At 43.9% G+C, this 25,600-nt stretch overlaps 1 protein-coding gene across 2 annotated transcripts in view; it reads right to left on the reverse strand.

Moving 5' to 3' along the window:
* The window catches only part of LOC126483710 (E3 ubiquitin-protein ligase MIB1-like), a 469,781-nt gene that overhangs the window by 390,250 nt on the left and 53,931 nt on the right, over positions 1–25,600 (reverse strand). The window lies entirely within an intron of this gene.

Genomic DNA, 25,600 nt, shown 5'->3' on the forward strand with positions numbered 1-25,600 from the left:
ACAACGTCGACGATATAAAGTCAGTTCGTAGTAAAAATATTTCTGTTACTGATAAATCTGATATATGTACAGTATTTAACAATCATTTTCTGAGGATTGCTGGTGAATTACATAAAAATTTAGTTTCTACAGGAAATGATATAACTTCATTGGCAAATGCCTTTCCGATATTGATGTCTGAAATTCTCCTCCGTGATACAGACAAGAGCGAGATTGAGCCGGTAATTAAATCACTGAAGGCTAAGGACTCTCCTGGTTATGATGGAGTGTCTAGCAGAATATTGCAATACTGTGCTCTACATGTTAGCCGAGTATTGAGACATATTTGTAATTTTTCCTTCAGGAATGGTCACTTTCCTGAGCGATTAAAGCCGCTTTATGAAAAGGGGGCGAACCACTTGTCGACCGCTGTTCACGAGTCTGGGTATTTTGAGATTGGCCTCTCAATATATATCTATATATGCCTTACTGTCATTTCTTGTTAACAATATTAGCTTATTCTCAAGAATAAGCAGCTTTCATTCGGTTAATACTAGGCAGAAATCAAACCTGCATTTGGATCGGACTTCCTCAACCCTTGTGCAAAAAGGTGTGCAGTATAATGCTGCATCCATTTTCAAGCTACCACTCGAATTCAAAAATTTCAGCAGTAATCCACGCGCTTTCAAATGGAAACTGAAGAGTTTCCTCATGGGTCACTCCTTCTATTCTGTCGAGGAGTTTCTTGAAAAATTAAGCTGATTCTTATTGTATTGTTGACTGCGTTTACTTGAACTTATGGAGTGAATTTTTTCGGGTTCACAAACATTTATTTTTGTCTGTTATTACTTTTATGTTGTAATTTCATGTACTGACACGTTTCATGACCTCGGAGATTTGCTCCTCAATTTGGTCCTACAGATCCTGACGTGTAAATAAATAACAGATTTACAGTAAACAAAAGACGGATTAGGACACGTACACAAAGAGAATGAGCATTTTTAAATATTTATTTAACGGCAGACGGTATTGAACTATTTCAGAATATTATACGATACTGTGTGTTAAATTTTTTCTGTAATAAGATAGTGAGAATGCCCGCCCGCATAGCCGCGAGCGCTGGTACTTCACTTCCGGAATAACGGTGAGGCGCGCCGGCACCGGATGGAATTCGGCAAACGGATTAACAACGAGGGCTGGTGTGCCGGCCTGCCTGGGTGTGGTTTCTAGGCGGTTTTCCACATCAGACTAGGCGAATACTGGGCTAGTTCCTTTGTCCCACCTCAGGGAAAAGATTCGCAAACATTTCGGAAACTTTCTCACATCTACACACAGAATAACACTAGATACAAAGAGATGCGGCGCACAAATTGTGTCCCGGGAAGAAACGATGGCGATAAGGACTTCCGATCAGTCTCTACCACTAAAACTGCCAAATCCGAAATAACGTGACGAGCCCGTGAACACACGGAGTAAGACTAAGGAAAAAGGTATAGCATAGCGAGGATAAAGTATAGCTAAAGCATGGTGAGATTTTTTAACAAATGGACTGAAACAGACCTCACCTTTATGTCTCCATTAAAATCATTAAGAATGTGTGGTACTGCGAATAACGATGCGTTTATGAGAAGATAGTTACAGTCCATATATTGAAGGATAGAAGGAATTGTTAGCAGCTGTATTCTTTAATGCTCTCTGTCACTACAAGTAATCTTAGTTCCTTTCCAATATTGTACTTAGCGGATGAATGGAAGGAAAAGAAATTAGTGTTTAACATAGTTTCGCCAATGAGGCCATTAGAGAGAGAGAGAGAGAGAGAGAGAGAGAGAGAGAGAGAGAGAGAAAGAAGAAAGTCGGATTGAGGGATGATGGGGATGAACTCGGTCGCCTTACACAAAGGTGACAAAAGTCAAGCGATACTTCCTACCCGGCCGTTGTGGCCGAGCGGTTCTAGGCGCTTCAGTCTGGAACCGCGTGACCGCTACGGTCGTAGGTTCGAATCCTGCTTCGGGCATGGATGTGGGTGATGTCCTTAGGTTAATTAGGTTTAACTAGTTCTAAGTTCTAGGGGACTGATGACCTCAGACGTTAAGTCCCATAGTCCTAAGAGCCATTTGAACCATTTTTGATACTTCCTAACATCATGTCGAACTTCCTTTTGCCTGGCGTTATGCAACAGTTCGATGTGAAATGAACACAACAAGTCGTTGGAAGCCACCTCCAGAAATATTGAGCCATGTTGCCACTAGAGGTGTCCATAATTGCAAAAGTGTTGCCGGTGCAGGATTTTGTGCACGAACTGACCTTTTGATTATATCCCATACATGTTGCACGGGATTCATGTTGAGCCATCTGGGCGGTCAAAACATTCGCTCGAATTGTCCAGAATGTTCTTCAAACCAATCGCGAAAACTGTGGTCCGGTGATATGTTGCATTGTCATCCACAAAAATTCCATAATTTTTTGGGAACATGAAGTTCATGAATGACTGCACATGGTCTCCAAGTAGCCGAACATAACCATTTCCAGTGAATGATCGATTTAGTTGGACCAGAGGATGTAAACACGGCCCACACCATTATGGGGTCACCACCAGCTTGCACAGTGCCTCGTTGACAACTTGGGTCTGTGGTTTCGTCGGGTCTGCGCCACACTCGAACTCTACCATCAGCTTTTATCAACTGAAATCAGGACTCATCTGACCAGGCCACGGTTTTTCAGTCGCCTAGAGTCGAACCTATATGGTCACGAGCTCAGGGTAGGCGCTGCAGGCGCTGTCAGCAAGGGCACTTGCGTTGGTCGTCTGATGCCATAGCCCGTTAACGCCGGATTTCGCCGCACTGTCCCAACGGATACGTTCGTTGCACGTCCCACATTGATTTCTGCGGTTATTTCATGCACTGTTGCTTGTCTGTTAACAGTGAAAACTCTACGGAAACGCTAATGCTCTCGATCGTTAAGTGGAGGTCGTCGGTCACTGCTTTGTCTGTGGTGAGAGATAATGCCTGAAGTTTATTGTTCTCGGCACACTCTCGACACTGTGGATCTCGGAATATTGAATTCCCTATCGATTTACGAAATGAAATTTTCCGTGCGTCTAGCTCCAACTACCATTCCGCATTCAAAGTCTGTTAATTCCCGTCAAGCGGCCACCACACGTCGGAAAACTTTTCACACGAATCACCTGAGAACAAATGACAGCTCCGTCAATGCGTTGCCCTCTTATACCTTGTGTACGTAGCACTACCGCCATCTGTATATGTGAATATCGCTGTCCCATGACTTTCGTCAATTCAGTGTGAGTGATTTAGGAAAATACGAAAAAATTAAATATGAGTACGTGTCGGGGTTTTCAACAGCCATATCGTTGAATTCGAGTCCAGTTTCTTACCACTGCGCCAACTCGCTAGAACTTCAGTAGATCAATTTTTCCCATGAATATTATACGATGTCAGAACATCTCCACCACGACACAACTACCACAGAAAGCAAAAATGAGTTTCTGTTCGTTACGAGTAAGAAAGGAAACAAGGATTAACAGTACAATGTTGAGATTATGTCGTCCAGCTCTTGTATCAACAAAGAGCAAAGACATCAGAGGCGGCGAATGTGCTACAAAATAAGTTGGGTGGGAACACTTTGATAGGAGGCAGTCTGCGACAGCGGAATTAGTGTGGGGCTGCCCGCGGCGAGCAGCGCGCCGGGTAGCGGCGGCGCCAGGGGCAGGGCAGGGCCGGCACAAAGGCCCCCTGATCGGAATGCGGCCCCCGGCGCTGTTTACACACGTGGAATGTCAAGCGGACCACAACAAAGTGCGAGGCGCAACTTCTTGCTCGCGGCTCGAGCTCATTTGCTCCGGCAAGTTTCTGCGGCACGGCGCGAGCCTTTCCGGCGCGCTCGCATCGCCTCCGCCCCCTCCCTTCTCCACAGTGCCACCAACTTCCCAACTCGCCGAATTCTTCCCGCAATCTCTCCGGCCTGCCACCTTCTCCATTTCCCACCCAGTCCGCCAAAGATCGGCTTACTGTTGCGTTAGCTCTCTCCCTCCCTCCCTCTCTCTCTCTCTCTTTGGACGCTGGTGAAAAGGAAATCTCCAGTGGCAGTTTCTGGTTAACTCAGAGGAATATCAATACTAGCTCGTGCAGCAACATTGTGGGGTTACCGGAAAAGGTGACACTGAATGATCTGTTGGCACTGAAAGTAGTACATTGTAACACAATTCAACAAATGGAAAATGCTTCACATACCCAGAGTGCGAAAGGCGATACGAATTTTATCTTAATGGATTATCTGACGAAAAGGTGTCTCCTTTTAACTGGTGGACAGACGAAAGGAAGTAACATAGGAAAAGCAGAACAATTAGAAAGTCCTTTTTTGCCATAGATCTCTTTAGATTCGTATTTCCGCTTTCTGGAGTTAAAAACTGTTTCAGTCTATACAATACTACCTCTATAGATTTCTTGTCTTGCGAAGAAAATAATTCGCTTTTCGGTCGCAATGTCGCGTGTAGCTCAGCAAGTAGCATTCAAAGATTATAAATCGTGCTATCGGCAGTTCGATTCTCACTGTCACCAATATTTTTAGTTTTACTTGAATTGCAATTACCGAACTGATATGTCGATTAACAAATTCTGGATCATAATCTTTTTATGTTTAATTAATAATCGAATGAAAATGCGAGAAGTCGTAACGACAGAAGTTTCGTTCTCGAAAAATCATCTACTGTGAACTGTTTTGCCATGCTTTCATTCTTTAGCGTTTTATAACATCGTTGCAGAAGTATGTCTTATGGATTTTTTCGGTACAAGACAGTTTCTCGATCCACAATTATCACGTCTCAAATATATTAACATGGAAAGCAAAAAGCTATATAGAGACCACTATCTTCAAAAATGAATGTCCAAGCAAGAAACTCTGGAATCGCTCCAGAGCTTCTTCTAAAATAAAGTAAATAATTTTTTTCCTGGTCGTTTCCCATTTTTTCCCGAAAGTTGTAATAAATGGCTAATAACCGAATCACACAGCACTTTTACTCCATATTAAATAGATAATAGCCATTTTATTTATTTTTTGCTAAATTATAGACATGTTACCTGATGTTTTAAAACAGGTCGTACACATTACAGTTTTCGTTTTTCATCTTTTTACAGTTTTCTTTTCTTTTGTTTTATCTAAAACATTTACAAATAATAATAATTTTCAAAATAACAATAATTTAAGGTTGAAATATAAATAAAATTTTGCAGTCATATACTAAATAACATGCTAGAACTTCTGCTATGAAATGAGTGTCAATTCCATGTCTTGTGGTAGTCAACAAGCGACAGTATTTCCCTCGCGAATGCCGGTAAAATGACGACCCCCTGCGAATATTACCCATCGTGAAAAGAGGACTGGCCTCTCCCTCCCTCCCCGCCCCCCCCCCCTCTCTCTCTCTCTCTCTCTCTCTCTCTCTCTCTCTCTCTTTCTCTCTAAACGTACAGAGTCTCTAGAAAAAGTTGTTGCTGCAGTCGCGTACGAATAGGGCCGGAACGGGAAAGAAATTCGGGTTGGGCGTTTTTGGATGCATTTCAGAGTACTCATATGAAGCTCCGATGAAGTAAGTGGAAACAACACGACATATTGACTGTGGACTAGGCACAGCAGCCCTTCGCACGAACTAATGAAGGAAGATCATCGATTACCGTCCCGCCGACGAGGAGTCCTTGCAGACAGGGCATAAACCCCAACTGGACAAGGAAATCGGCCGCGCCTTTTCAAAGCAATTAACCGGTGTTCATCTTCAGCGTTTGGGGGAAATCACGGACAACCTAAATGTGGACGGCAGGACACGGGTCTGAACCGAAGTCCCCCCGAGTGATCCCAGTGAGGCGACCGCGGCGCCTTATCGCCGGGCACGGGCTAAGAAAGATGTACGACACGTCAGCGAAACTAACGTCACGTTGAATACTCAGAAGCCAGCCACATTACAACTACTGGTCCTGTGGGCTCGACGAGCTCATTTACACAGTGACGATGAAATAAAGGAGGCTGATAAAGCTAAAGCATGCGGACAAAGATATCTGGTAGCAAGAACGTGGTAATAACCTCAGATAAGTACTTTATGTTCCTCACTGGTGTTAATTTCATATTTTCTAACTAAAAAAAAAAAAAAACACAGTTTTGCACTGCTGAGACAGTCTTCATCCTCAGACTACATACAGCAAAATAAAAGCCGCGGTAGAGTAAGATTTAAATTTACACTATAATGTTCGCGCTCAACTTTCTGTGATTTCTCTTATTCTCTGGAGGTTACTGACGCAATGGTTTTGCTCGTGGCCAATTTCCTCATTCATCTTGCAGCGCACTCACTAACAGAGTTGCTGTGATAGACATTGAGTACCATTTTGTAATGAGTGAATTAATTAGAACATCAGTACACAATATTATGACTACATAATATTTAAGAACGCCCAAAGAATTGAAATTAACTAGAATGAACTAACATGTGAATAAATTGTCCATTCGCTTCAACGTTCTAGGATTAGTTTTCCTATCTACGTTTATTCTCTGTAGATTTGAGATATAATTTTGGAACATGGACAGCTGATTTCGTCGTGTCAGATGGAGTGAGTTTTCCGTGTGTCGAGCTGTGGTGGTGGTGGTGGCGGCGGCGGCGGCGGCGGCGGCGGCGGTGGCTGGCTTCAGCAGAACACGACCTAGAATGTCTATCAAAAGTCTTCAAAATGTATCAAGCAAGTGATGCACCATTTTGGGCATTAGATCCTTCTAGTTTGCACTAGTAAGCACCCGACTTCTCTGCTTGACTCTGTCTCGAACTGGCTGTGTAGCTTACGTCTACAGTCCTGACTGGGTAGCTTGTGTCTATAGTCCCACTAATGCAAACTTTTCGTACATAAAACATCGTCGCATCAGAATTTTACTACTGTCATCTGTAAAAAAATCAGCACATTTGGCTAAATGTTTCTTTCGGCTCCATTCCATTAAAGTTTAGCACTTGAGCGGTCACAGGTGTCTCGTATCTCCCTCAGCTTATCAACGTCACTCTTCTCTGTGTCGTTTGCCCAGCTAATGCTTGGTCGCACAAGTGAATTAGCACTAAGTCGTGTCGAGAGGACCAGTAAACGAACTCTGAACCTCTCCTTATCGAAATGCAAAATTCTGTACTAGTGAAAAATTTAGGACTAGTTCTTAATAATGTTTCGTACTTTTATTGTTCATGGTAGTAAAGCCTAGTGTGAATATTAAGGAAATTTCACTGCAAATGTCCCCTTTTATTTGTGTCAAAAGCTTCAAAACAAATAAAGAAATACAGAATACATAAAACAAATCATATGAAGTAAAACGTCCCCATATAGGTTAATGGTGTCATAATGGACGACAACGATTGCAGTTTGAATTCCGGCATACTTTTTACGGAGTCATGATGACAACAAGAAAATATTTGTTCAAATATCTTTGAAAGGCAAAATTATTTGTAGCTCTTTATTCATCGGAGAAGGAGAGGGATACGGAAATAAAGCAAGACATGTGTTCGTTGCTAATGAGAAGTGTATATGCGTATGGAAAAGATGACCAAAGACAATGACAATTAGAAAGCTGAAATTTTGGGAGAGTGGTCATCGCGTTACGCAGTTTGCTGAAATCACAATCAAACATCTTCGACGAAAATAGCAGTGGCAGTGGCAGTAAATACCAATGTTTATCTTTTAGAGAGACAGCGGAGAAACGAGGTTGGGCAGAGTGGAGCCGGCAGCTTCCCTGTGGAAGGCCAGCTAATGACTGGCGCGCAGGTACTGTAGGTCGGCCGTGGCCTCCGCGCGTGCCTCCCGCTTCCCGGGCCCCACGCCCTCAGGGACCGCGCCTGTCACGACACCAATTCCGCGAGTCGGGGTGCTTAGCCAGCTCTCGCGCTGGACACCATTATCTGGGGGCGGCGCAGAATCTCGTTCCCAAGTCGCGTCTGCGCCGATTGCTGGCCGGATAACAGCTTTCGCCTCGGACTGAGCACCGGGGAGAGTATTTTCTTCGAACCGCCAATAAACGTCGCCGGACTGGTATCAGATAGCGAGCGCGGCGTTCGCAGTTCCCCGTGAAATAGGGTTAGCCAAGTTCCAGCAGCTGGCTTCTATCGAGATCTTCCTTCCTTTCCGTTATTTCGAGAGGAAAACGCCCAAGTTACGTTCCACGACACGGCAGTATTTCCAGCCAAAACCAGCAGTAACACCACCAAATTATCGATGCACATCGCTCGAGTATGCTATAAAGTAATAACGTACATATGATCCGCAAATACATGCGCTTTTGCCACCTAACTGTTGGTGACACCGCGCGACTGCTACGGACGCAGGTTCGAATCCTGCCTCGGGCATGGATGTGTGTGATGTCCTTAGGTTAGTTAGGTTTAAGTAGTTCTAAGTTCTAGGGGACTGATGACCTCAGATGTTAAATCCCATAGTGCTCAGAGCCATTTGAACCATTTTGTTGGTGACACCGTAGTACGAAATGCTGTGACTCTGCGGGGCAAAAATGGGGGTGATATCAACAGCAAAGAACAGTTGGTAAAATCAAATGTGATAATGAAAGTATCACAAAGAAATTTCCAAAACAATCAAACTGTTTCAAAATAATACTGATTTAGAGTTAAGAAAATACAACCAAACCTGAAACTTATTTTCTTCAAATATGATTCTCTCTTCTGTCCAGCTGTGAATTCAGCAAGTATTTCTTTGAGGGATGCTAAGTAAGTCCCATACTAGTTGCTCAAACGATACCTTGATCTGGTACATGTCGCATCATGAGATTGCGCTGATGAGGATATATTATAGTGCCTTTCCTTGCTTTTACTACATCTACATCTACATGGATACTCTGCAAATCACATTTAAGGGCCTGGCACAGGGTTCATCGAACCACCTTCACAATTCTATCGAACCACCTTCATAATTCTCTATTATTACAATCTCGTATAGCGCGCGGAAAGAATGAACACCTATATCTTTCCGTGCGAGCTCTGATTTCCCTTATTTTATCGTGGTGATCGTTCCTCCCTATGTAGGTTGGTGTCAACAAAATATTTTTCGCATTCGGAGGAGATAGTTGGTGATTGGAATTTCGTGAGAAGATTCCGTCAGAACGAAAAACGCCATTCTTTTAATGATGTCCAGCCAAAATCCTGTATCATTTCACTGACACTCTCTCCCATATTTCACGATAATACAAAACATGCTGCCTTCCTTTGAACTTTTTCGATGTACTCCGTCAGTCCTATCTGGTAAGGATCCCACACCGCACAACAGTATTCTAAAAGAGGACGGACAAGCGTAGTGTAGGCAGTCTCCTTAGTAGGTGTGTTACATTTTCTAAGTGTCCTGCCAATAAAACGCAGTCTTTGATTAGCCTTCCCCACAACATTTTCTATTTGTTCCTTCCAATTTAAGTTGTTCGTAATTGTAATACCTAGGTTTTTAGTTGAATTTACGGCTTTTAGATTAGACTGATTTACCGTGCAACAGAAGTTTAATGAGTTCCTATTAGCACTCATGTGGGTGACCTCACACTTCTCGTTACATAGGGTCAACTGCTACTTTTCGCACCAATCAGATCTCTTTTCTAAATCGTTTTGCAGTTTCCTTTGATCTGCTGATGACTTTATTAGTCAATAAACGACAGCGTCATCTGGAAACAACCGAAGACGGCTGCTCAGATTGTCTCCCAAATCGTTTATATATACTGGGCGAAACTGTTAAACCATTGAAAATTCAAATTAACATTTAACGTTTAGCAGACATAAAACTATATGAAAGAATAACCGTAATTTAGTATAGTACTTCATATATGTGATTGTAATTTATTTACGTTGTTGGTAGTACCTAACAACGAAATTCTTCAGTATGGAAGGCAAGAAATAAAGCAGTTACTTTCATTCTAGCGTTTTCTTTATATAATGCCCGATAAAATACGAGTTTTTAAAACTGGACATCACGTTTCACCGAAATACTCTCACGGAGATAACTAACAAGCGCACATTTGAGCGCCTCTTGCTTAAAATGTTATACTTTGTCTGTAACAAATACCCTCTAATTAATTTATTCTCCTGATCCACCAAAAGCACTTAGCACAACTCCACTCTTTGGACACTGTCATCCTGTTTTAGATCAGATAACACAGAACTGATGCAATCCGATGTGAACTCCTACAAAATGGGCACGAAAATCTCTCTTTGTAAAACAAAGTCGGTTATAGTAGTAAATAGTCGAATTTTGTGAACTCAATAACAAAATAGGCAACATAAAACAATGTGATTCTTCAGTTTCTCCCGGCGTATTTGTTGCTCGAACAGTCCACGGGTATACTGCCGGTTCACAGTGTCCAACGGGCACAATATTTCGGCGATCAGACACGTCGCCATCGTCAGGTGCGCTGACGAACTGATCGTCATGCACCTGACGATGGCGACATGTCTGATCTGCCCGTTGGACACTATGAACCGGCAGTATACCCGTGGACTGTTCGAGCAACATAAAACAAGTTCGCAACAGCAAACACGATGAGGGAGGGAGGGAGGGAGGGGAGGAGAGGGGAGGGGAGGGGAGGGGAGGGGAGGGAGAGAGAGAGAGAGAGAGAGAGAGAGAGAGAGAGAGAGAGAGACTGATACACTATGTGATCAAAAGTATCTGGACACCCCCAAAATCATATGTTTTTCATATTAAGTGCATTGTGCTGCCACCTACTGCCAGGTACTCCATATCAACGACCTCAGTAGTCATTAGACATCGTGAGAGAGCAGAATGGGGCGCTCCGCGGAACTCACGGACTTCGAACATGGTCAGGTGATTGGGTGCCACTTGTGTCATACGTCCGTATACGACATTTCCACACTCGTAAACATCCCTAGGTCCACTGTTTCCGATGTGATAGTGAAGTGGAAACGTGAAGGGACATGTACAGACAAAAGCGTACACGCAGACCTCGTCTGTTTACTGACAGAGACCGCCGACAGTTGAAGAGGGTCGTAATGTGTAATAGTCAGACATATATCCAGACCATGACACAAGAATTCCAAACTGCATTAGGATCCAGTTGTGTGGAGTGACGAATCACGGTACACAATGTGGCGATAAGATGGGTGGGTGTGTGTAAGGCGAATGCCCGGTGAACGTCATCTGCCAGCGTGTGTAGTGCCAACAGTAAAATTTTGAGGAAGTGGTGTTATGGCGTGGTCGTGTTTTTCATGGAGGGGGCTTGCACGCCTTGTTGTTTTGCATGGTACTATCACAGCACAGGCCAACATTGATGTTTTAAGCACCTTCTTGTTTCCCACTGTTGAAGAGCAATTCGGGGATGGCGACTGTATCTATCAACACGATCGAGCACCTGTTCGTAATGTACGGCCTGTGGCGGAATGGTTACACGACAATAACATCGCTGTAATGGACTGGCCTGCACAAAGTCCTGACCTGAATCCTACAGAACACCTTTGGGATGTTTTGGAACGCCGACTTAGTGCCAGGCCTCACCGACCGAGATCGATACCTCTCCTCAGTGCAGCACTCCATGAAGAGTGAGCTGCCATTCCCCAAGAAACCTTCCAGCACCTAATTGAACGTATTATGCCTGCGAGAGTGGAAGTTATCATCAAGGCTAAGGGTGGACCAACGCCATATTGAATTCCAGTATTACCGATGGAGGGCGCCACGAACTTATAAGTCATTTTCAGCCAGGTGTCTGGATACTTTCGATCACACAGTGTACGTCTAGCTTCCTGATCTCTCGGGACTCAACTCAGTGAGCGCCATATGTGACATTGATTCGCACATGTGGAGAATTTTCATCTACGAACACAACAGACTGAGAATACTTCGTTATAAAAGTAACCTCCCTACTGAGGAACAAACTTACTAAGGCATTTAAAATAATGCGGTTAAGTTTAGGATGCTAGAGAATGTGAGACTTGTGAATTTACTGTATTTTGCACAATAAGTACTTTCCGTGGTGAAATGGTTACAGTGAGGCAAGCAGTACCGGTTTATAAGGGGTCTTTCTGTTGGGAGCGGTCTTGGAGATCAGTCCTTGTGTTCGAGGGAAACACTGTGTAGCCGGCCGCGGTGGCCGTGCGGTTCTGGCGCTGCAGTCCGGAACCGCGAGGCTGCTACGGTCGCAGGTTCGAATCCTGCCCCGGGCATGGGTGTGTGTGATGTCATTAGGTTAGTTAGGTTAAAGTAGTTCTAAGTTCTAGAGGACTGATAACCTCAGATGTTAAGTCCCATAGTGCTCAGAGCCATTTGAACAATTTTTTGCCTTCACGGAATGAAGCACATCGCACTGACCGTACACAGCACCGCATCTTCGCCAACGCGCGAAATTCGGCTTTGCGTCATTGGTTAGGTCGCAGAAGAAGTGGGTTAACGTTACCTTCCTCCGACCCACTATGTGCGTGAAACGCGCAAGTGCACATCGTGTGGCATTCTGTATTGTTGCTGTGTTTAGTATGGAATGAGGAGGTGGGAGAGGGTGAAATTACCCGCTGGTATATGCCTAACTACCACAAAACTACAATGAGGGAGCCGAAATTAACGTTCCACTCTTTATAACATCCGACTGTAACATCATTTGTCTCAAATGTTATTTACGCAACAGAGCCAATTTAAGCAACTTATATTTATTTTAGGACGCGAGAAGGTGTTCAGGAATCGAACTGTAGATTGCTACGTCTTTCTCGTCGACAGTTTTAAATTTTGGTAACGAAAATGAGGACCGGACTCTCTGATTTGCGTGACCACCGTGTTAACGCGTGTAGTGTTTTCGGCTATGAGACTGGTATATGCTGTACTATACTAGAGGACCAGGTATTGCTTCGCAGTTGCTAAGTATAGGAATTGCATATACATCCTAATCTCCTCCCACTTTTCGCTGCCCATCTCCTCTTACTTTCTCTCTTCTTCTATATCCGCTACCTCTCCGCCTCTCTGCCTATCTCGTCCTGGCTCCAAACACTGTCCATTTCCTCTTTCCCCTATCTCTGCCCACCTCTTCCTTCCGCCCCTCTCTGTCCATCTCCTCTTAACCTCCCCCCCCCCTCTATGTCCATTTCCTTCCCCATTTCTGTTCATCTCCTCTCCCCCCCCCCCCCCCCCCCGCGTCTCTCTGATCTTGAGTCTTCTTTATTGCTGTTGCCAACGAATCCTTCACTGGGAACTGAAATCGCTTGAAATGAATGGGTAAATCGTTGAGGTTACGTGTATAACGGGGTATTAGAGACTTATCCTGCTGCTGGATCTGTGAGAACAGTAGCTTCAATGACAGACATTACTATAGCTTTAGACTGCAAATTACGAAGTTTCGGACCAGTCATATAACGTAGTAGTATTCTAATCATATGTCGATAAGCCATAAATACAGCTTTCCTGTTTTCTGCTAAAAACGCCTGCAAGGAACAAAACAAAACAGCACATAGCTGCGTTGAAAGAATATACTGAGACTGCCAGAAAAATGTATACACTCTTTGTCAGGCTCTATCGAGATATCGATACAGTCGTTCGATTTGATTTACGAGTGTGTTGTAGTATGGTCTTTGGCTCAACAGATGTTAGTAATTTCATCTCGGTATTGAGAAAACTAGATGGCTGGAGCACGCTTGACATTCGAGCAACCAAAACGTATTGTGAAGTGGTTTTTAAAGTTTGATAATGCCGTTGAAGTGCAACGTCAGTGAAGGCGGGAGTCAAACAGAACCGCTAACCCGCCTAACAATTAAACGCATCATTGACAAGTTTGAATTGCATGGAACGATTTGTGATATTCGCAAAGGAAGATCAGGAAGACAGCGTACAGCTATAAGTCCTGCTTTGTCGGCTCTCGTGTTGGAAACGTTTGTCAATTCTCCACTGAAGCCTGCTACGCAAAGTGCACGTGGGGGGTTAGCAGTATAAGTGTACGAAGAATTCTGAAAGCTGCAAAGTGGAAAGTTTACATTCCACTATTACTGCACGCGATTAATGATGACGATCCCGATCGCCGAATGCAATTTTGCAAATGGTATCAGCAAGTGGTAGGTGATGACGAACAATTTGTGACGAAGGTAGTGTGGAGTGACGAGGCGCAAATTAAACTTAATGGAACCGTGAATCGGCATAACAGTGTGTACTGGGCACCGGAAAATCCGCATTTTTATGTGGATAAAGCGGTCAATCTACCAGGGGTTCATGTGTGGCGTGGACTATCACCTAGCGGTCCTTTATCTATGATGCTACTGTCACTGGAGAAGCGAACCCGCAAATGTTACGCACATGAATTTTGCCACGTATACGTGCGCCTTATGGAGATGACGAAGAGGTCTTATACCAACAGAACGGGGCGCCACCACACTACCACCTGGCCGTACGAGCTTTCCTGGATGACAATTTTCCGGGGCTTTGGATTGGACGAAGAGGGCCCATTGAGTTCCCTCCACAGTCGCCAAATATAACACTATGGACTTAGTGATCACACAAGCTGGAGGAACTTCGCGAGGAGATAACAGCGACACGTGCAGCCATCTCCACTGTAACACTGACGTAGTTGCGGCGACCGCTCGTCGTTCTGCTATGTGTAAAGCCGCCAACTGTATTCTCCCCACGGAAAATTACCCTCTACCACGCAATAATTAATAATGGTCAACCAAATCATCCACATGTATTTACGTTTGAAAAGTATCTGATCAGATTTTCTAGTAATATATGCGCCAACAGCTCGTCGACGCCAAGGTATTTTTCTAGTACGTTTATTCTTTGGATCAACAGAGGTACAGAAATGTATGCTCCATGGTTATTATAGAGAGAGAGAGGAACAGCTTCGGAAGTATCGGTTGGAAGATTGTCGGATTGCTAAAGGAGATTTATTGACTCTTCTTCGCGCTAAAGCGAGCTAGGAAAGTTTGTGCCGCTAGCGTGATAGATAAAGAGAAAGAAAAACCTGTAAAAGAAAATTACATGAGACTTGGAACCAACAGAAAACGGAACATGTACGGAAATGGATTCAATATACAATTTTCCTCAGAAATAAGGTTTGTGACCATTTTATTCTAGAGTGAATGACGAATGAGTTCTCTGTCTGAACCATTGATGATTGTCTGGGCCCTGTAATTAATTGGGAAGTTTCAGCTGTGACGAAGAGAGCCTGCAATCTCTGAGTTTTTTGAAATCGTCCAAAAAGGCTTCGTCCACATCTGAAATTTTAGATCTGTCGTAAACTGAACGAATTGTTCAAACGATCGATTTTCCCAACTGAATGCAGCGCTTAATAATAATAACAAATGTAAAGATCTTTTCTAGCAAGCCAGCCGCTGAATATTAAGACGAAGGGCTCCACCAGAGATTCTACTAGGCTGATTTCACGTAAATAATATATTTAAACTGTACACAGATAAAGGACAGAGAGAGAGAGAGAGTGAGAGAATCCTCCATTAGCATAATTGTTTCTCTGTCTTTTCACGGATCAGCCTAACTAGAAAACACGAAGCCCTGACTTTATTGTACCGATTTATGTGTGAGAGGGAAAGAGCGATAAAGGCGACAGATACACTTCTGTACAGACAAAACATTACACCAAGTTAGCGGCAAGCTGCATTCACATATACTTTCATCATTTACAGTATAATCCATTATACAACGATGAACATTTTAAACATTTAAAGTAACCATGTGGTAAACCGAAGGTTGTACAACATTTGTCATAAATTATTAAATGTAAAATAAACACAAAAGTAATACTTTTCGTTCCTTACAGTGTGTATACATTTTTCTGGCGGACTCTGTATATGGGAGAAACAGCGTGTCTAATGGTTTACATTCCTGGCTATCGTAGCTATAACTGACTGCGAGAAAGAAAACGAAACTGCACATTTTCACAGCGCAGCATTTTCTTTTTCGCAGTCGGTTTTAACAAAAAACGTGTACAATGCTGTTAAAAAATTACTTAGGTTACGTTCGAAGGCCTTGTAAATATTTCCAGTAAATCGGTCAACAATGTTTGAATGTTTCTAATGTGTGTGTGTATGTGGGTATGACTGTGGTGTTCTCTTGATGCCCCAGAATATGTCCTACCAACCGATCCCTTTTTCTAGTCAAGTTGTGCCACAAATTTCTCTTCTCTCCAATTCTATTCAAGACCTCCTCATTAGTTATGTGATCTACCAATCTAATCTTCAGCATTCTTCTGTAGCACCACATTTCGAAAGCTTCTATTCTCTTCTTGTCTAAACTACACTCCTGGAAATTGAAATAAGAACACCGTGAATTCATTGTCCCAGGAAGGGGAAACTTTATTGACACATTCCTGGGTTCAGATACATCACATGATCACACTGACAGAACCACAGGCACATAGACACAGACAACAGAGCATGCACAATGTCGGCACTAGTACAGTGTATATCCACCTTTCGCAGCAATGCAGGCTGCTATTCTCCCATGGAGACGATCGTAGAGATGCTGGATGTAGTCCTGTGGAACGTCTTGCCATGCCATTTCCACCTAGCGCCTCAGTTGGACCAGCGTTCGTGCTGGACGCGCAGACCGCGTGAGACGACGCTTCATCCAGTCCCAAACATGCTCAATGGGGGACAGATCCGGAGATCTTGCTGGCCAGGGTAGTTGACTTACACCTTCTAGAGCACGTTGGGTGGCACGGGATACATGCGGACGTGCATTGTCCTGTTGGAACAGCAAGTTCCCTTGCCGGTCTAGGAATGGTAGAACGATGGGTTCGATGACGGTTTGGATGTACCGTGCACTATTCAGTGTCCCCTCGACGATCACCAGTGGTGTACGGCCAGTGTAGGAGATCGCTCCCCACACCATGATGCCGGGTGTTGGCCCTGTGTGCCTCGGTCGTATGCAGTCCTGATTGTGGCGCTCACCTGCACGGCGCCAAACACGCATACGACCATCACTGGCTCCAAGGCAGAAGCGACTCTCATCGCTGAAGACGACACGTCTCCATTCGTCCCTCCATTCACGCCTGTCGCGACACCACTGGAGGCGGGCTGCACGATGTTGGGGCGTGAGCGAAAGACGGCCTAACGGTGTGCGGGACCGTAGCCCAGCTTCATGGAGACGGTTGCGAATGGTCCTCGCCGATACCCCAGGAGCAACAGTGTCCCTAATTTGCTGGGAATTGGCGGTGCAGTCCCCTACGGCACTGCGTAGGATCCTACGGTCTTGGCGTGCATCCGTGCGTCGCTGCGGTCCGGCCCCAGGTCGACGGGCACGTGCACCTTCCGCCGACCACTGGCGACAACATCGATGTACTGTGGAGACCTCACGCCCCACGTGTTGAGCAATTCGGCGGTACGTCCACCCGGCCTCCCGCATGCCCACTATACGCCCTCGCTCAAAGTCCGTCAACTGCACATACGATTCACGTCCACGCTGTCGCGGCATGCTACCAGTGTTAAAGACTGCGATGGAGCTCCGTATGCCACGGCAAACTGGCTGACACTGACGGCGGCGGTGCACAAATGCTGCGCAGCTAGCGCCATTCGACGGCCAACACCGCGGTTCCTGGTGTGTCCGCTGTGCCGTGCGTGTGATCATTGCTTGTACAGCCCTCTCGCAGTGTCCGGAGCAAGTATGGTGGGTCTGACACACCGGTGTCAATGTGTTCTTTTTTCCATTTCCAGGAGTGTATTTATCGTCCACGTTTCACTTCCATACATGGCTACACTCCATACAAATACTTTCAGAAACGACCTCCTGACACTTAATTCTATACTCGATGTTAACAAATTTTTCTTCTTCAGAAACGCTTTCCTTTCCATTGCTAGTCTATATTTTATATCCTTTCTACTTCGTCCATCATCAGTTATTTTGCTCCCCAAATAGCAAAACTCATTTACTACTTTAAGCGCCTCATTTCCTAATCTAATTCCCGCAGCATCACCCGAAAAAGACTTATCTTCACATGGTAATAAAATTACGTAAAAGATTTTATATTTTAAGGAATGACCCACAAAAGAAAATCATTAGATCCAGTTGAGAATCGTACAGAAATATGAAATAATTTGGAAAGATATGACAGTGAAATACCGAAATGCTACATTCGGTCTTCTGAAAATGTTTTACCTATCGATCATCTCACAAACGTCGAAATGGCGTAAATGAAATAAGTGAACGCGGAATAGGACGTCAATTATATTCGTTCAATAATGGCATGGCGTCTGGGTCTAATGTGATACTTACAGGATTCCATACAGATTCTGTGAAAACAGATTGCTCCCAGTGGAAAGGGGGAGGGAGAGAGATGGGGGGTGGGGCAGGGCCATTCGCCATCTACTTCAGTCTGGGAGTGGTGGGGGGGGGGGGGAGGAGGGAAGGCGACGAAATACTGTTTCGGCGACCCCCCTCCCCAAATTCACTTAGAACTGTACATAATCTACATGAAGAGCCAGTGATAAAACAAGTAAGTCGCAAATATGCGATTAGTGGAACTATAACATGGCAGTGGCAAGAGGACCAGCAACGGTGTTTAGTCTCATTTTTCTTTAGTTTTCTGTCTCATTTGCACTGATAATTTGTTTTAATGGTGACTAGTTTCTTTCTTTCCCGTTCAGTTACCTGAGGGGTTCTGAAATGATTAATGAAATAACATTTGTACATTTCTAGCTATTCAAAAGTATTCAGCTTCGAACATTCTGTTCATTCTGTTTTCTTAATATAAGTGCACTTGCATTATGGACAGGTGTTGGCTGACATAAAGGCTACTTGGCACACAGCTTTTATTTGCTGCCACCGTGCAGCTAGAATGGTGTCATCGTGCTAGTAGGGTGTGTATCTAAAGGTGCAACATCCACCGTAAAGTCAGCCTGCTTGGAAGCGTCATGAAGGACCCCTGCTCTCCTGAAAAGTGAGTAAATTTTTTCATTGAAAAGTTTTTGTCCTGGTGAACCTGTAGATCGAACTGAGACGCCACTGATAGCGATATTCGAAAGGGAGGTTAACTGTGGTTGCATGCATGTATCAAAATTTTGTGTGTGTGATGTATGGGGCTGTGTGGTATTCATTTTGTTTTTGATATTCCTGCGGAGCTAACTGGCATAGTTAAGTTCAAATGGCTCTGAGCACTATGGGACTTAACATCTGTGGTCATCAGTCCCCTAGAACTTAGAACTACTTAAACCTAACTAACCTAAGGATATCACACACATCCATGCCCGAGGCAGGATTCGACCCTGCGACCGTAGCAGTCCCGCGGTTCCGGACTGAGCGCCTAGAACGGCTAGACCACCGCGGCCGGCCATAGTTAAGTATGGAGTCAGTTGGCGTAACTACGACTCGCCTTACACCAATACTAAGTAACATCTTCATTAATGTTCATTAAAAAAGAAACAGATTCTATAAAAAATGAATAAATACAGACATCCCAATATAAATACGGCCTTTCCCCAAAGCCAAGGCATGGCACTAACCCACCGTGATCAAAAAAGAAAGTTTACTGCTATTTTCACACGCTCGTGGAAGATAGAATCGTGGCTGAAAGGGGCAATAAAATAAAATAAAATAAAAACCATGTACAGCGAAGAAGGGCGGCGTGGATTTGGTTGACCAGTAGAAGGAAAAAATAACTTCCCAGAAAACGTCGATCTGAATTTTCTTCTGCGGATTCTGATGACGGCTTGTCAGACACTACCTATGCCGAAAGTGACGACAGTTTGGCCTTACTTAATGATAGTTCTGAGGCTCAAGAACCTTTCCATGGTGAAGAGCTTTCACCCTCAGCTTACTGTCAAGAAGATGGTGAGAGTTCTCATTCGACGGTTCCCACGAACTCCGGAGAACTTCAAAAGGAAACCAACAGGTAACATAGAAGAAGAGCAACAATGAATCCCACACAGTCTCAGGAGTTTCCCGATCACCCTAAATATCACGTAAATGCTTCTGTGGACGAATGGCGAGCGTCGCTGCAGTCGGTGCGGAAGCGCCTGGGTTCGATACCCGGTACCATCTCCGATTTTTTCCTAAGGTAATGAGGTCTGTTAACGGGCCCACTCAGCCCATGTGAGGCCAAATGTTCGAATAAAGGAGCAGCGGCATCATCAGGATTCTTCCACAGGCAATAACGGCGGGAGGGACTGGCGACTTTATAACCTCATGTCACACGATCACAGATCGTTCCTCGTACCGCCCTGTAAGCAGCTGTTCGTAGGCGGTCTCAGGGCAAAGTGGAATTAAAGGAACAAAATTGTTTCGAGGAAATTAGTCATATCAAATTGAGCCCATATTTAATGCCGAAATATTAATGAATCGTTTCTGTTTATAGAACAACACAGTACTGGCCGCACAACACACCTTCCCACACTAACGGTGTACATGTACACTTAACAGTTTTGCTGAAAGATGTATATCTAATTCACACTCAACGAAATCAGTGTAGTGGACTGCTTGTCGCCACTCCTCTCTCCCCCAGCCCCCTCTTTCCTCCAACAGTCACTGAATAGGTTTGTTTGCGCCACTCTAAAAACTGACTGCTTGCTCCTCTTCTCGCGGCAGGGTCGGCGGAGCAACAGACGGTACCAAGCGATTGCAATAAAGAACAGCTCATTACCGTTTTCAACAAGGCTCGTCGGACAGGTGTTCACAGTTATAATCCGATATCCATGGAGTCTATGTGTTGTGGAACTGTGAAATATGTTCTACGCCTATATATTATGACTAGTCCTGTAAACGTAACGATTTAAGTTTAAATCCTATGTTTTTGGTAGTGTACAGCAAACTATGCTTACAAAGTATTCGTTAATTGTTATTTTCGTTACTAATCAAGTCGACTCACAGACATGTCATTTTTGCTGTGCTGAGCCTGGTGATGAATAAACCGAATCAAGGTAGATGTGATTTCATAGTTCTTAAGCTAAAGCGTTGTACCTGGTGGTTTTTATATTAAAGCGTGAAGCGAAACGATGTGTTACTGACGCATTACAAATTCATGGATAACGCGTCATTTTTTATATCATTCGTCAAAATAAAATGACAGTATATAAAATGTTCTACTGTGGTATCTTAAGGACTGTAAAGATAGTATAGTTGAGCTGCACAACGTAGATGAGGTGTTGCTGTTACGTAGCGGCTCAGTGGGTAAATGCTAAATTCGTTCTCCAGTCGATTCTAACTTTTTTCTGTGCACTTATCGATTCTGTCGTCTCTCCCAATGTTTAGACGACAGCTTTACACTTTTCATGTAATAACAAACAGAATGTAATATATCAGTACAATTACTACGGGAGGTATTAATAAGTGGCAGGAATATAAGCTGAACTATACCACGAGCTCAGCTGATTAACTATCCAGTGCCGGCCGGGGTGGCCGAGCGGTTCTAGGCACTACAGTCCGGAGCAGCGCGACCGCTACGGTCGCAGGTTCGAATCCTGCCTCGGGCATATATGTGCGTGATGTCCTTAGGTTAGTTAGGTTTAAGTAGTTCTAAGTTCTAGGGGACTGATGACCTCCGATGTTAAGTCCCATAGTGCTCAGAGCCATTTGAATTTGAACTATCCAGTATCTTCCAATTAACGGTGCTTCAAAGGTTATTGGTCTTCACCTAGGGCGTAAACTTCAATAATTCGAAACGTGTAACAACACGCAGCCGAAATTGGCATTGCTTGCACAATATCGAAATCTGTTTTTCACTTTTTCTTTACCGTTCAATGTAAAGCCGTGGCGAACAAAAAAACAAACGTAAAACGTACTGCTCGCACTTGGTTCACCAGACATAATGAATGTTGCTCCAACTAGTAGCCGCTAACAAGATACAAGCAGCTCCATGTAAGTGAAAGGCAGGTCTGATAAAACTGCTGCCCAATACTGTACAGTCTGAATCTCCTCGTGATAACCATCCATACAAAGCCACCCCCTTCCCATTTTATAGCATTCGTCTTATCCCTTCTTTTTCTTCCACTACTAGTATTGTTGTTACTGCTTCTTGTTACTCTGTATCTCACTTAAATGTTACGAACTATTTCTGAAGGTATTTCTCTGAAGTGCCGCCTTGGAAACATGGAGAATAAGCATATTAAACACGAAAAGAATAGAAGCTTTTGGAATGTGGTGCTATAGGAGAAAATGGAAGATCAGTTGAGTATATGGGATAACTAATGAACAAGTGCTGAATCTAACGGGTGAAAAAAGAAATTAATGGCAAAATTTGACTAGAAGATGGGATCAGCTGGGAGGACACAGCTTGAGGCATCAATCAATCGTCAATTTGGTGAAGTAAAAATTGTAGAGGAAGAAAGCTTGTCTACAGAAGCAGACTGAAATGGCTGCATGATGCAGTATTTACGGACAGATGAAGAGGCTTGCAAAGTACAGAGTAGCGTGGTGAGTTGCATCAAACCACTCTTCGGACGGAAGATCACGGCACAATAACAACATAAAGGGAACAGCGTAATCTTCTTCTCAAAACTGCGACAGCAAGTTAATTAAAAAAAAACACAAGAAAAACTGTCAAACGCTATGAAAATGAAATTTTAAGGAAATGCTTTTGCAGGTACAAACTAATACCCAGTGTAGTTACTGCTCTGAAGTTACTTTCTGCGGCATTTAAGTTGCTGCAAGTGGTGGAGTCCAGTGCAACACTGATTTACTGTGATACGTGATTCGTATACGCCTGTACAAGACTTCACTGCGATACCTTTTGAGAATGACAATACACTTTTAGATAACATTTTAACAAGAGTTAAATATTGGAAATATTTCTTTGCCTGGAGACTGAGGGTTAAATTTTATAATGTAAGAATATCTATTTCTGTATGTATTACGTTCGTTTTTCTTGATGCCTTCCAATTGTTGCATCCGATTATTTATTTGAATGTTAACGCTTAGTACAGTCACGAATCCGGTGGGTAAATGGGTAATTCATTGGCTTCATGCCGCTGGTTCCACCTGCGTACTTTTTTTTTTCTTCAGAAGCAATTATACGCCTGGAAATTGCTGTTGAGGAAAGGCATAATCGACACCACAAAATGTAATACCCATTTCAATTGTTTATGTATATTTATATATTGCAAATATTATTTGTTGAATGAAACAGATGCATAACACTTCTAATATAATTAAACAAAGTTACGATTAGTGAATCTACACTGTAGCTATTTATAGAGTGCAGAATAGAAATAAGATTCTATTATTCTTTGCCATATTTAATTCACGCATTAACCTATAGCACGCCATCTGATGTCCAGGAGGGCACTTCGCGAGACATAATGCGTAGGATTAAAGACGTGGGGTACAACAGGATAACTAAAGACATGAGACACAATAGGACACCTACCGAAATTGGCTCTTCCGTTATCAGCCTGAGTCGGGCGCAATGGCGCGCGCCGTGTCGTCAGGTTGCGGTCACAGTAGCAACTACAGCGGGTGACATTCAAATCAATTTGCTTTCTTCGCACGAAGCGGCCGACGTTCTTACACACCAAATATAGACTGCGAGAAACTGCTAGGTTTAGTTCAAGAAAGAAGCAGTTTGTAACATCTTGAAGATAAAAAAATATCAGAATCGGGATATAGCTCTGAATTTGCAGCTCTACTTGGAACCACAACTAGGCAGAATGTTTATTGGAAATTATAGGCGTAAATTACAAACTCCGAAAATAATACGTTCATGTCAGAATGATGGAGTATGGTATGTTTAGAGTTACTGTTGGGATCTTTTTAGGGTTGTGATAGGTGGCCAGATTAGCAGTCTACGAACTGTTACTGCCGCTTTCTGGTGTTTCTATCCAAGGTGGGGTGGTTATTCTGTTTTATGAAGTGGTTTGCGAATCTGGAGACTGTACTTCTACTTGTCTCTGCTTTAGATGTTTAGAGAATCTTACTGTAGAAGTTACGAACGTCTGTCACACATATGCAGAATGACGATCACTGCAAGATAATTGACATTTGTCTGTTTTGCTGAATTTATTTGAAGTTGTGCAGCGTGTATGTAATCACGCTTTTCAGTGTCACCCCTAACCGTCTCCAATACGAAATACAACTTTTCTCTCTTAATCACAAAAATTCATTAAACTTACCTGGTTACCCCATTGGGTGAGGGAACAAGGCACAGAACTTGCAACGTTCTTTTCGAGACACATGCATTCAGTGTTTTTTTAATAGCAAAATCTGCAATGCTACATTCTCCTTCAGGCGTGGTGACAAGGAAATTAAAATACACTGATGCGCCAAAGGAACTGGTATAGCCATGCGTATTCAAACACAGAGATAGGTAAACAAGCAGAGTACAGCGCTGCGGTCGGCAACGCCTACATAATACAAGAAGTGTATGGCGCAGTCGTTAGATCGGTTACTGCTGCTACAATGGGAGGTCATCAAGATTTAAATGAGTTTGAACGTGGTGTTATAGTCGGCGCACGAGCGATGAGCCACAGCATCTCCGATGAAGCAGGGATTTTTCCGTAAGGTCATTTCACGAGTGTACCGTGAATATCAGGAAACCGGTAAAACATCAAATCTCCTACATCGCTGCGGCCGAAAAAAGATCCTGCAAGAGCGGGACCAATGACGACCGAAGAGAATCGTTCAACGTGACACAGGTGCAACCTTTCCTCAAATTGGTGCACATTTCAATGTTGGGCCATCAACAAGTGTCAGCCTGCGAACCATTCAACGAAAAATCATCGATATGGGCTTTAGGAGACGGGACGTGTACCGGTATGGAGACAATCTCATGAATCCATGGACCCTGCATGTCAGCATGGGACTGTTCAAACTGATGGAGCGTGTGCAGTTGGAGTGATATGGGACCCCTGATACGTCTGGATACGATTCTGACAGGTGACACGTACGTAAACATCCTGTCTGATCACCTGCATCTATTTATGTCCATTGTGCATTCCGACGGACTTGGGCAATTCCAACACGAGAAGGCGACGCCCCACACGTCCTGAAACGCTACAGGGTTCCTCCAGGAACACACTTCTGGGTTTAAGCACTTCCGCTGGCCACCAAACTCCCCAGACATGAACATTATTGAGCACATCTGGGATGCCTTGCAACTTGCTGTTCAGAAGAGATCTCTACCCCCTCGTAGTCTTACGGATTTATGGACAGCCCTGCTGGATTCATGTTGTCAGTTCCCTCCAGCACTACTTCAGACATTAGTCCAGTCCATGCCACATCGCGTTGCAGCACACCTGCGTGCTTGCTGGGGCCATTCACGATATTAGGCAGGAGTACCAGTTTCTTTGGCTCTTCAATGTAGATTCTAGTTTCCTAACCACTTTGACCTTGTCAAAAACTGACGAAGGATATTGGATGCACTGTGACCAATCTGTCGACCGTGACCTCTGTCGGCGGCGTCTGGCAACCGTTCCCAGTGCCATTGTGAACTCCACGTTTATCGTTACCAGTGATCCGGCTGAGACAGCAGTTGGAATCCGGACTAGTCGGGAACGAATCTGCGTGGGGGAAGACGACATGCGAGTAACGAAACGTCTTAGCTGATACAGATTCGGTACTTGGGAGTCTCGTGAAATATTTATTACAGAGTAACAAATGAATTCTATTTCCAACGCGCATAATTATGATTTTTTTGGACAGCAAAAATCTTGTCTAGGAATCGACACGGATACTGAAAACGCAGGTGTTGT

This window comes from Schistocerca serialis, chromosome 6, assembly GCF_023864345.2.
Source record: "Schistocerca serialis cubense isolate TAMUIC-IGC-003099 chromosome 6, iqSchSeri2.2, whole genome shotgun sequence".
In the NCBI taxonomy this organism is placed as follows: Eukaryota; Metazoa; Arthropoda; class Insecta; order Orthoptera; family Acrididae; genus Schistocerca; species Schistocerca serialis.